Here is a 12640-nt window from a genome sequence, read left to right as displayed (position 1 = left end):
TGTATGCTAGTGTCCACGCATCAAGTTATTTCATCATATTTCTGCACATCGTATTTGGAAGAAGGCAGGACCTTTGAAAATGTTTACACTGATTGGGTCTGAGTCAAGAGCTGTACACTAGAACGTGCATTAATGAGCATGCATGCATGGACAAGTATTAATGAGATATGAATGTGGAGAGACTGAAATGGAGAAGAGCTCAGCGTTTCACTGGAAGGACCCCCTGATAGCTCAGCCAAAAGCGGTATAACTCAAGGGAGGTTTGAAGGCAAGCCTCAACTTTAGGTAAATTTACAAACATATATTTTAGGCTTTAAATTTTGTTCTGCTTACCTCATAAAATGCGTTAAAGTGACTTTAGATACACTTGCCCTGACGGCCAAGAGATGCACACGTTGAAAATACATAAACACAAACTAATATAATGTATACTTTCTGGCATGCTGCATAAATCATTCATTCAGGGATTTACGGGTCCAAAAGTGGTTTATGCGCCTCTCAACATGCGGGAAAGCCACACAATGTCATAAATAGAAGCGGCTGTAAAGGTGATGGTTTGAATATGTGCACTAACAGACTTGAAGCACTAACAATCACAGCGAGCGCCGCACCGTGTGATGCCAAACGCTCCCTTGAGGCAGAGGTCACCTGTCAGCTCCCCCGTAGAGACACATGGAACGCGTTGCCAATTTAGCGCCATTCTAGCCTTTGTGATGCAGCGTGGCACCAGCCCGCCTTTGTTCGCTGACCTTTGAATAATTCAGCCTGAGCAAAATGCTATGACACATTTTTGATCAAAGTTGCACTATCAAGGGGGGCAGCTACGTGTTTGACTTTCTGATGATGAAAGATCACCTCCTTAAAGCAATCGGTTGGTTGATTAACACATTTATTCTCACACCCTTGAACATGTTTGGAAAGATGGTAATCATATTAGACATGAAACCTATTATCCTTATTTATATCAAGCATGTTAGTTAGCAGGATTACGTATAAACCACATGACCAATTGTGGCCATTAGATTCATTGTGGTGTCAACGTCACGATGTAAAGTATAACAGAGTGCCATCCTCGTATTGTTATTGTTATCACTATTGAGATGGTTTTATGCTTAAATGTTGTTGCTAGGGTCCCTACTAAGCATATTTCCTGCTACAGAATGCTGGAGACAGCTTTTAATGCCAATTGCTAATTGGTTTTCTTTCTTAGTTATTTAGATTACACAAAGATTGCATACAGTCATCCCTCGCCGCTTTGCGTTTCGAATTCCGCAGCTTCACCTTCTCACGGTTTTTCAAAATGTATGAAAACATCAGCACTGTTTCATCAGCAGGGCTTATTATTAGCAAAAAAATGCATATTTAAGCAAGTTTGACATATTTCTGGCCTAAATTAAGCATGGGCAAGTATAAAAATGGCTAAATGAACTACAATGTAAATATAAGGCATTCAGAAGATGCATTCAAATACATGTTGACCTGTAGTGTTCTACACCGGTCACTAGGTGTCAGTAAAGTTACATTAAAGAGATAATACACCGCAGAAAGTATAAAGCAACTCTCCCAATGCTAACATGTGTGAGTCTATATTATCCATTATGCTATTAATGTCTATAATGGCTTATTTTCTGTCATTTGTATAAAGTTTATTGGTTAATATGAGTAAAGGTGATTATAGCGGTGTTATTTCATGTCTAGATGGCTCTAATGTTAAAAAAAAACATATTTAGAAGGTGGTAAACGTGTTTTCTATGTTATAACTATGACTATATTTCATTTATAAATAAGGAATCCTACTTCTCAGAAATTCACTTGTCGTGGTCGGGTCTGGAACCAATTAACCGCAACAAACGAGGGATGACTGTAACTGCTTTCCACAGAAGAACAAGTCCTGCAATGTAGGGATGCAAACCAACATGTGACACCGAACATCTTCTCCCCAAGCGAGTCTTGAGTTCTTCTTCCTGTCACTCAAACACACCACCCACATACACATTAGTGTCTTGGAGAGGTACAGCTGCGACATAACAAGTCATCAAACAAAAAAACATTAATTTTGTATTTATTATCTTAAATATTAAAAATGAATGTTGTCTAAAAAAAAAAAAAAAAACTGAATTGAGCAACTCCAGCTCAATTATCAAGAATCTTTCCCTGGATGTTCTGAACTCCTGCTTCTGTGCCAGTGTTGTATTCAGCAGAATAATGCTGCCAACGTGAATGAAGGCCATAGCGGATGTTTTGTTGCACTTCTTTGGACAGCAAACTCGCTGTGAGTGAAAGAACAGCGCCTCTGCTGGTTGCAGCTAAGTAGTGCACTCTATTTTGCCTCAGTTGTATCAAGACACATAAAAAAATCATTACAAATATGTTATGTCCATTAATAGTTCTGTTTTTGTAGTATGCTCCCTGGACATAGACTGCTATTGTACTGAAATAGAATATTATAGAATATTTGAGCTATGGTCGCTGTCAAGACAGAAAGAATGATATCATTTAAACATTTGATAGTCCTTTGTTTGAATGATACCACACAACATCTTAGCCTTGTGGGAGTTGACCTCTGCACAGGGTTAAAAAAATGAAGATCGCATCGCCTATAAGTTTTCTTGTCCCCTCGCCCTCTGATGAATGACAGCAGATTATGGGTTGGTGACCATACCGCCTTTGTTTCAAAGCTTTGTGTCTCGGAAGCCTTTTGTTAGCCAGTGGGCATCGATCACAATAGAAGTTCACCTTTTAAACTATTCATTCGAAGAAGCGGTGGAAACAGAAAGCATTGGCTGAGTTATGGGCTGTACCTGGACTGTACATCATCCCGCGGCAGCACCTGGTTGACAGCACGTGTACTTCTGGGTGTGTGTGTGTGTGTGTGTGTGTGTGTATGGGTGTGTGTGTGTTTCGTGTCGTCCTGTAGCAATTCCCATTAGACTACTCTTGTTAGGGTGATTCATGATTTTGATATCCCTCAGGATTTTTTTGTAGAAATGGAAATGTGCTTCTCAAGCTGAGGGGGAATCTGGAGTCTGGCTCGAAGGCAACATTTTATGAGCTGTCTGTGTGTGGGTTTATATTTTTACAATTGTAGGCTGTGGGGTTTTTTTGTTTTATTATTTAATTTAATAAAACTGTCTTACACTTTTTTTATTGTTTTATCTATAGCCTTATCTTCCCGTTTGGTCTAGCCTTAACTGAACCACATTGAGTTTATGCCAGATGTAATGCTTATCCTTTTTTATCCTCTGTGCATTGACTCTATTGTCCAGTGTTATCTTGTGGTAAATATATTACACAATACATTTAGGTACACCTGCACTATATAATAAGATTCAACAAGTTACACTGTACCCAAATGATGCCCTTTATTTGCACTCCTGAGTAGGGAAAACATAATAAAAGATTTAGATATGATCCTGGTCTATAAAATCCTTCACAGACTGGCTTCACTTCTGTTAAGTGAATTTCTTTCAAAAAGTCAGCATTTTTACATCGAGGTAACATACGAGATATACCAACTCTTACTTCACAAACATGGTTCTGTGATAATCAACACTGTATGCATATCGTATCCCAATCTTCTGAATGTCTGCTGTTATGTGCTAATCCCTCATCTTTTACTATGTTTATTGGTCTGCAGTTCATCGCTATCATTCGCTGCTAACGTTAGCTGTGCTTGCACTCGCGACTGGGTGCTTTCCATTGGAAGGCTAAACCTGAGCTGCATACTCTTTGTTACAAATGAGGCACAGCACTCTGCTTTTATCAATCAGGGCGTTTTTGAAGTATAAATTTCCCATTCCTTTGACCGACAACTTTCACACGCGACTCCATGTTCATATTTCCGCTCCGCTACTCACCGCTCCTCACCTTGCCCTCCCAACTACAAGCCCAAACACAATGACCGCCAATCAATGTCCACTTCAGGGTGTGACTGACCGTTGTTTTCTGTCCCCAACAACTCAAGCATAAGAAGCCCAACAACATAAGCAATTATTTTTCTAAAAAGGCAACTTGCGTATAGAAACAGTAAAGTTAGAAATAAAAAATTAGATTAACGCGATAAAAAAGCAATGCACTCAGTATGACTGTAATTATTCAAATGTTTTGTGATGTAATTTCCTGTGTGGATGGATTTAAAGTAGCTCTACACCAATCTCAAAGTTTTGAACTATTTTGGCACTTTTCCTGAGCACAGATCTCGACTATAATTACAGATCTGTTTAGTGATACCATTAGCTTGGATCCTGTCTAGCCCGAGGAACTAACTTGTTAAAAAAAATGTAAAAAACGAGTTACGTCGAGTGATGTTTCTGGCCCCGCAACTACAGACGAGGACGACATGGGAGAAAGCCAGGAACCAGGTACACTACAGGAGATAATTGTGATGTTGAATGATATAAGGAAGGCGCTAAACAGTAAAATTGGTAAACAGCATGAAGACGTGAAATCCCTAATGAAACACATTAAGGATTTGAAGAATGAAAATGCATCACTTCGGAAACAAATGGAGGGGCCGGAAGGAAAAGAAGCTTGAAAGAAAGAAAATGATGAAAAGGATCACATTATATTGCAAATTACGTGCGGAGTAGGCAATTTGGAGCTGTTGACATGAACATTGTGATTGTGACTGGGCTTCACATAACACGCAGGTCTTAACGCTAGTGCAGCTGATGACGGAGGAGGACAAGATGTTGCTCCAGCAGAGCAACAGGTGGCCAACTTTCTGCAGTCAAAGGGAGTGGATGTGGATGTCATCAACGTGGATAAATACATCCCAATGTTTGGCAGGAATAACAACACAACACCTGTCAGGAACAGAAAAAACACAAGGTAGCATTGCTGAGGCAGGGAAGTAAGCTGAAAGAAACAAACGTCTACATCAATGAGCATCTGACAAAACGCAATGCTGACAGCGCCATGGAGGCACGGGACTTAAGGAAGCCGGGGAGAATTCAAGGCACTTGGAGCGCCAACAGTAAAATCTACATCAAGTTAAATGGAAGACCACAGGAAGCCAAAGTACTTGTTGTCAAAGGCATCAACGAACTGGACACATATTGAAGATTACATCACGTCGACTGCAAGGAAATTAAAGACATAGCTCAAAAAGACTTCATGCAGCTTTAAAGTCAACATCTTCAATGTTTTATTGTTTTACTAATGAAAATGTATTATGGGCATGCCTGCAATGCAGAGCACCCATTCATTCCAATGTATTAATAGCAATTTCTTCCTAATTTATCTTTTTTCAAATTGTATTTATTCCCTTAATACTGCACGTTTATAGTGGAATTATTGTAACTCCTATTTGCTTCTTGATTTTTTTTTTACATCATCCTTTCATACAGAAAGTGGGAAAAATATTGGAAACAAACAAATACCAAACAAATATTGTATGAATGGCAAGATACACAGGTTAATTATGTACATTCTGACATCTAGTGGAAGAGCATTTCATTGTTCCGCCTATCACTACACTTTTGCAGGCATCGACTGGATAATTTCACCGGGCACAATCTCTCAGGCACACTAATGTGTCAGGCCTTCTAGAACCACAAATCACAATAGTTATTTAAGGCAACTTGGTTGATATTGGGACTATAACAGGAGAACACAACTCGTTGGCTGGCGACTATTCACCACAACAGGAAACGGCACGAAGGAGATTGATTGACAATAGTTTCCGGCCAATCAGGATGCAGAATACAATGGGCGGGTTCTCCCTTAGCCAATAAGGACTATTGTGGATCTATATTTAGCCGTCTATTGTCTACTGTGAGTTGCTAATATGCTTGCACAGGCACATAAACACATACTGAGACTAGTCACACAGACTTGCACACGTCTTCCAACTCTCACATGAGCATACAACACCCTCTACTGGTAGCAGGAGTAAATACAGTAACAGACACATACAACAGAGCACCGATAGATCACTGTAATACACCACAATATGCAAAATTGCACTTAAAAAAATCAGCGTAACAGCGAATCCGCAAAATGTGAACCGCGATGTAGCGAAGGAACACCTTCAGTTCTCCCCTTCTGGAAATCCATTGAAAAGCAATTTACATGTCTGTGTGACAGAGAGGAAGTGAAACGAAAGCAACTCATCCTTCACTCAGTAATGCTTTGGCAACTATAATCAAGGAGTATTACCGTTATTACTGTTGCACAATATATCTTGTTGGTATTAACTGCTCATCAGCCTGCAGGTTATATTTATTCGGTTTGCCTGTATTTTGCTGGCCACAACATTAGGTACAGTACAACTGCCAAGACAAGATCAGATCAATAATTGTTCTGTATGTGTGAAATACTCGTATTAGGAACAGCCGTCAGTGTGATGCAGTGTTGTTGTAGTCAAACTACTTCCACAAAAATAAACATATTGTTAAATGAAGTGCGCTAAGATGGTGTTCATCAAAACTAAGTGTATTAACTTTTTACTGGTTATACCTAATAAAGTGACCAGAGAGTGTGTATATGTCAATGAAAGCCTCCTGCGTATACAAGTAGAGAGGCCCTCGAGGCTGTTACAGTCACACATGAGCACCGCATCACTACATGTGCTAACACGTGTGTGCATCCCATTTGCGCCATTCAAGTCACGGTAGGCTTCGTGTGTGTTAATTTATGCTAAGGAAAGGAAATCAAAGTCGATTAAAAAAAACAGATGTGTGTCCCCTGTAATGTGAGGGAACAATGATGCAGTAGACAGATTTAATAAAGCAGGCAGTATGCTGGCAATAAGCTGAGTTAAGCAAGCTTGATTCCATCTATTAACACTGTTTACCGTCTCCTTTATTGCCCTGAGATGAATTGCAGCCGGGATAAATAAGAAGCATTTCTCTGGTGTTCATTCAGAGACTAACCAGAAACAAAATAATCTGGGGTTTATGAATGACTCGTTTGAAAATTTGATGCCACATATACTGCGTTGTCTTCATTATTGCTAACTGTTGTGTGCAAGTTATACAGTGATAAAACAAAATGGTGGGACTTTGGTTGCAAAGCTTGTGGTGTATCATCACATAAGGAAACACACATGCGGCTCAGCTAAAGATAGCCCTCCATTATAACACCATGCAGGCAACCCTGCAATTATTGCACTCTATTGGTTTTTCACACAGCGCACCTGGAGGAGACGAAGGGTATCAAATAGGACCGAACCCTCCGTGACAGAGAAACAAGCATTGACATTAATGTCACTGTGTGTCAAATATAGTACCATATAAGTGCAGGGAGGCATTATTGGTACTAATGCAACTGTGGGTACTTTTCCACTGCACAGTACTGACTCCACTCTACTTGCCACACATGTCAGTCAGAACGAGACATGCTAGCAACATTAATGGAGAAAAACGAGGGTTTCCTGTGTTTATTTTAGAATAATTATTCAAGAGCAGACGGCGGGCCGGTGCAGCAAAGTGGAGATTGTGGAGTATAATCGGAGTACTGATTTATCGCGGTTAATTGGTTCCAGGCCCGACTGTGATAAATGAAATTCCGCTAAGTAGGAGTCTATATTAATAAATTGAATATTTTTGTAGTTAGAGAATAAAAAACCTTCTAAATATGGTTTGGAACATTATTAGAGCCCTAGCACTCCTATAGCCACCTTTATACTCGTATTACCCAATATAGTAGACATAATAAGAGTAAATAAGACATATGCGTGTCTCTATAAATGTGTTCCCTCGGGGAGCTGAGTGGAGGGCGGATAAGAAGAGACATTGAGGGTTCATAGTTGAATTTTAGCATGGCGTGGGTTACGGCCGCAACAGTAGCTCGTGTTTTTATGAGGGATTATTATGAGGGATTATTGTGTCTGTTGTTCCGGAGATCAAGTCTTGCGTTGTGTCTCACCAAACATTACATTGACATTACTGACTCCTAGTGACTACTGCAGAACACTACAACTTCACAGCGTCTTTGAATACGTCTTCTGAATGCCTTATATACAGTATGTATTTTAGTTTGTTTAGCCATTTTTATGCTCAAAAATGTTTAATTTAGGAAATCTTTTATATTAGATTTATATTTTTTATTAATATTAGGCTGTATTCAACCAGAAAACAGCAAGATTTATTAATTAATATGTTTTTGAAAAAACATGAACCAGGAAATTTGAAACGCCAAGTGGCGAGCAACGACTATACTATTATGTATCGGTCTGCTCCTCACAGCTAGCGCGTGGCATCATTGTTGCAGCATCACTTGACAGATTTCATCTCAATCGGACCTCCATTAAGGCCGAACATTCCTAAGCATGTTCGTCTGAATTGTTTGCTTGAAGAAGGCCGTACTGTTCTACTCCTCCTGCGTTGGAGATGTTGCTCCATCTTCTGGATCGGGTTGGACACTGCACTGAATTGTATTGTATTGTATTGTATGTACTTTATTGATCCCACAGCGGGGAAATTTACTTGTTACAGCATTGCCCCAATGCAAGTGGGCTGTAACTGCAAACTGGTTTGGATCCTTGATGGGTTTTTGCTCGGCACTTGTGCCACCCTTCAAAATTTGGTTTTGTCGTTTTTGTGTTATTCTGCTAACTAACAAACCAACGAGTGCCAATCAAAACAAAACCTCGAATCACACTTTAAGGCACAGTTTCTGCTTTAGTGATGTTCAAAACAATCTCTTGCTCTCATGATTTTCTGGTAAATTTTTATGCTTTACAGAGGGTAAGAAATAAGCCAACAATGATCAGAACAGTATCTTGTGGCTTTGCATTTTCTGCTTGGCAGGGGTAACAAACTAACCAGCAAACGCTGATGAAAAGAGCTTCTCTCCCTCATGTTCTCCTGCTTGTTTTGCACTGAAAGGAGGTAACAAACAAATCAACAATGAGTGATCACAACTGTACCTTGTGGCCTTCGCTTTTATGCTTGGCAGAGGTAACACACAAACACAAAAACTTAACTCAAATCAATACTTTGTGGCCATGCATTTTCTGCTTGGCAGAGGTATCAAAGTAACCAGCAAACTTGGATAAAAACTAACTTTTGCCTTCAGGCTTTTCTGCCTGGTTTGTGCTTGCAAGAGGTAACAAACCAATAGGATTTGGTAAAAGCAACCTCTAGCCTTCACACTTTCCTGCTGGTTTTGAACTTGGCAGAGGTAAAAAATCATCTAAATATGGCAAAATGAACTAAAATACAAATATAAGGCTTTCAAAAGATGGAACACTTTGGCATCATATGTAGTATTCTACACTGGTCACTGGGTGTCAGTAATGTTGGATGAAATGCACAACCGGCTCAATAATCCTTTATAAAAACACACGCTACTGTTGTGGCCATAACCTACGGCAAGCTGAAACTCGACTCTGAACCTCCAAAGTCACTTCCTGTCTGTCGTTTACGCAGCTCCCCTAGGGAAGACATTTATAGCAACGTACATGAGCATGAGTCTTATTTGGTTCATTTATTGTTATTATGTCAACTATACTGTTGGGTAATGAGTCATTCTCCTGAAAGGGGTACCAAAAGCGTACCAATAATCAATTTGCATATTGAAATGAAGTATCACTTGTTGTGTTTCAGTTATGAAGAAACACTTGCAAGGAAATCACACTTTGGTGTATTTCATGGCAACAGGGCACTGTTGACTGAAATCTCAATTGTAGCATTTACATCAAAAATGCTCTAATGTATTTACCTGTTTTGATGTGTGATGAATACTGCAGTGAAAAGAATATTAAAAAAAATTAACACTACCATATAAATGCTTAATTTGCACTTGGTATGAGTAAATAAATGAGTGTTAAGTCAAAGGTTTTGAAAAAAAAACAATTATGACATTTTTACATGTGCTTTGCCGTTCCTTTAGTTTTTCTGTGCATACACACAACGGTCATGGAAAAATTATTTATTACAATTAATTATATGATGAGGCTTTTTCTGTGAAGTTACATAACACGTATGATGGATGGATGGATTGTTTTCTGATTTTGAATTGCGGTGTCACTTTCGTTATTGTCAGAATCTTGACGAAAAAAACGGACAAATAACACACAAATGCTCTAAAGTTTACATTGTCAAGGCAGTTGTGTACTGTTGTGTTGTGTACACTGTGTGTGTACTCCGCCGTTTACATTTAACATTTAACGAGGTGTAACGTTTTGTTGGAGTTTGGTCAAAGTACATGTTTTGGATGCAGCAAACTGTGTTTGGAACACAATGAGGTGTTATACTTTGGAAATCACAGCAGCTGAAACGTAAGTTCCACCGTTTTGTTTTATGTTTTTCATTGTCTTTGCAACACACCTTTGCATGTCACAAAATGGAGACCCGAAAACGGGCTGTGCGTCATGCGCCTCGAAGGGACGGCACCCTCACTGGTACCCCGAGGTCTACAGCGGAGTTATTTCTTGTCTAGAGAGCTATAATAATGGTAAAACCCGTGTTTACAAGGTCGTAAACATTTTTTTTTTATGCTCAAACTATGAAAATATTACATTTCTAAATAAGGAATCACACTTTTCACACAAATTCACTTATCACGGGAATCACTGTACCTGAGGGTTGCTCTGATTATCTGAGATGAATTAAGCAGGCTTTTAAAAAAAATAAAAATTGCCACATCGTAAGCACTAGATATGAAAAGGTAGTTGTGACACATTCCTCAAGGAGCGTAAAAGAGACGACTGCAGAGGGAGAAGCGGTGCAAGGTTGTGGCAAATGAACACCAGTTCTCCCAGGAGACCTTTACCCTCAGGGGGCGCTATGATCACCGCAGCTTCTTGTGTATGTGGATGTGTGTCACAGCAGGTGGTGCCTGTATGAAGTATCACACAGTTTATTTATGACAGCACCCCCACTGACGCTCAGAGACTGAAAACAAGCCGCTCACAACTCGGAGCATCACTGTTGTGACACCAGACACTCGCTCACTTCTCACCTGCTCTTAAAGCGCACTCTTGGAGTTTATTTGCTTTAGAACGAACGCCTCGAGCCATAGTGAAGGGAATATTTGGTTGTAAAGTGTGTTCTTAACGTTCTGAACAAGATTAGCTGGAGCAATATGTGATGTATTGTTGTACTGTTTTTGGTGTACTATTGTTCCTCTTTATTATATGCAACCATTATGGCACATCGGAAACATATTTACTTTACCTTAAGAACAAATAATTCAAGTATTTATATTTTGTTTTATTCATAAAACAAATGGAATCATGTAGCTCTTAAAAATGTTTTGTTATGTAAAGCGTTTTAACTGGTCCTGTAATGTTATCGTTATCTTGTAATGTGAAATGGTTGAATATAAATTATTCCTTGTTTAATTGTAGACTGACCTTCTACCACAAAAGCAGAGGAAACTTTTTTTAATGGCTATTAAAGACATTTAAACAATTGTTTAATTAAAAGTGCTTATAATGAATATTTAACATTACGAAATTAAGATTATTATTATTATAATATTATTATATATTATATATTGTTTTTGTCAAATACTCTATGAACTATTATTATTATTAGTAGTAGTAGTAGTATTCACATTAATCTAATAATCTAATAATAATAATATTATTATTATCATCATCATTATTATTTGTATTACATCAAGCTTTGAAGGTCTACACTGCCTTATTTTTATAAAATGCTTGGTAAAAGTATGCAAAGAATTTTAAAAATTACATGTATTTTGTATTTTTTTTCAACAGAATGGAATTATTATTATTATTATTTCTATCATTATTATCTTTTATATTACATCAAGCTGAAAGTGTATAACTTCCAGACAAATACTAGAGAAATATATGCGAACAAAAATAACAATAAAATAATACAACTTTGTAATCAAAAGTATTTTCTTTTTCAATATTTTTTGTGTAAAAAAAATACAGATAACAGATATGAAAATGGACTTTGTGTTATGGAAGTAGTCCTATGCTCCCACTACAGTTGTAAAATGAAATTTAGATGTAAATTTAGATATAAGACAACACTAGGGTGACCAAATATCCTGTTTTCCTATGACATGGTTTTTTTTTTGAGAAAATCTCCTGGTTTTCATCTTCAACTTTAGTGGTATTAGTCCACTCTGCGACACTGCATGTCGCGTAATCCCTGAGACGCTGTCCGGTGGGCGGCTTTTTGAATTAGTGTTGGTAAATAGCCAAAGAAAAAGCCAAAGAAAAATCGAAACATTCACAGTGTTAATCCTCTGTCGCTTACCCAAGTCTTGTAAAATTCGGGACATCATGCACCATGGCGGAGGGCACATTTTTCCCTGAAAATCCTGGTGAACATCAGGTATAGGGTGGGTAACCCAAGGTTTCTTGGGCAATGGCAGAGATGCTATTTAGTGTAGATGTAAATGGAAGAAAAAGTCCTCGCAGAGAATGTGGGTTTGAAAATACATTCTAATACAATCTCCTCACCGTAGAAGTGCATTGTATCCAATGAGGAGCATTGCAAACATATAACAGGTGGCCTTTACAATCAATCTGCGCATGGCATGCTAAAATGGAGGAAAGAAAGAGAGAGAGAAATGAAAAGTGTCTCTAATATCAGCTTCCTGGGACTTGTGGAACTGTTGTGCTGGTTGCTTAGTAACTGTAATACTCAGATTCAGCCGCGGAGCGTCTGCCTCTATTTTACTCAGTTTTAACTTCCCCAGCTTCTCAAAA

General features: G+C 38.6%; 1 protein-coding gene across 4 annotated transcripts in view; it reads left to right on the top strand.

The window, feature by feature from the left end:
• The window catches only part of cadm2a (cell adhesion molecule 2a), a 249272-nt gene that overhangs the window by 166295 nt on the left and 70337 nt on the right, over positions 1 to 12640 (top strand). The gene's annotated exons all lie outside the window — the stretch shown is intronic.

The sequence above is a fragment of the Dunckerocampus dactyliophorus genome, chromosome 16 (genome assembly GCF_027744805.1).
Source record: "Dunckerocampus dactyliophorus isolate RoL2022-P2 chromosome 16, RoL_Ddac_1.1, whole genome shotgun sequence".
NCBI classification, from domain to species: domain Eukaryota; kingdom Metazoa; phylum Chordata; class Actinopteri; order Syngnathiformes; family Syngnathidae; genus Dunckerocampus; species Dunckerocampus dactyliophorus.
This window is presented reverse-complemented; position numbering and strand designations above follow the sequence as displayed.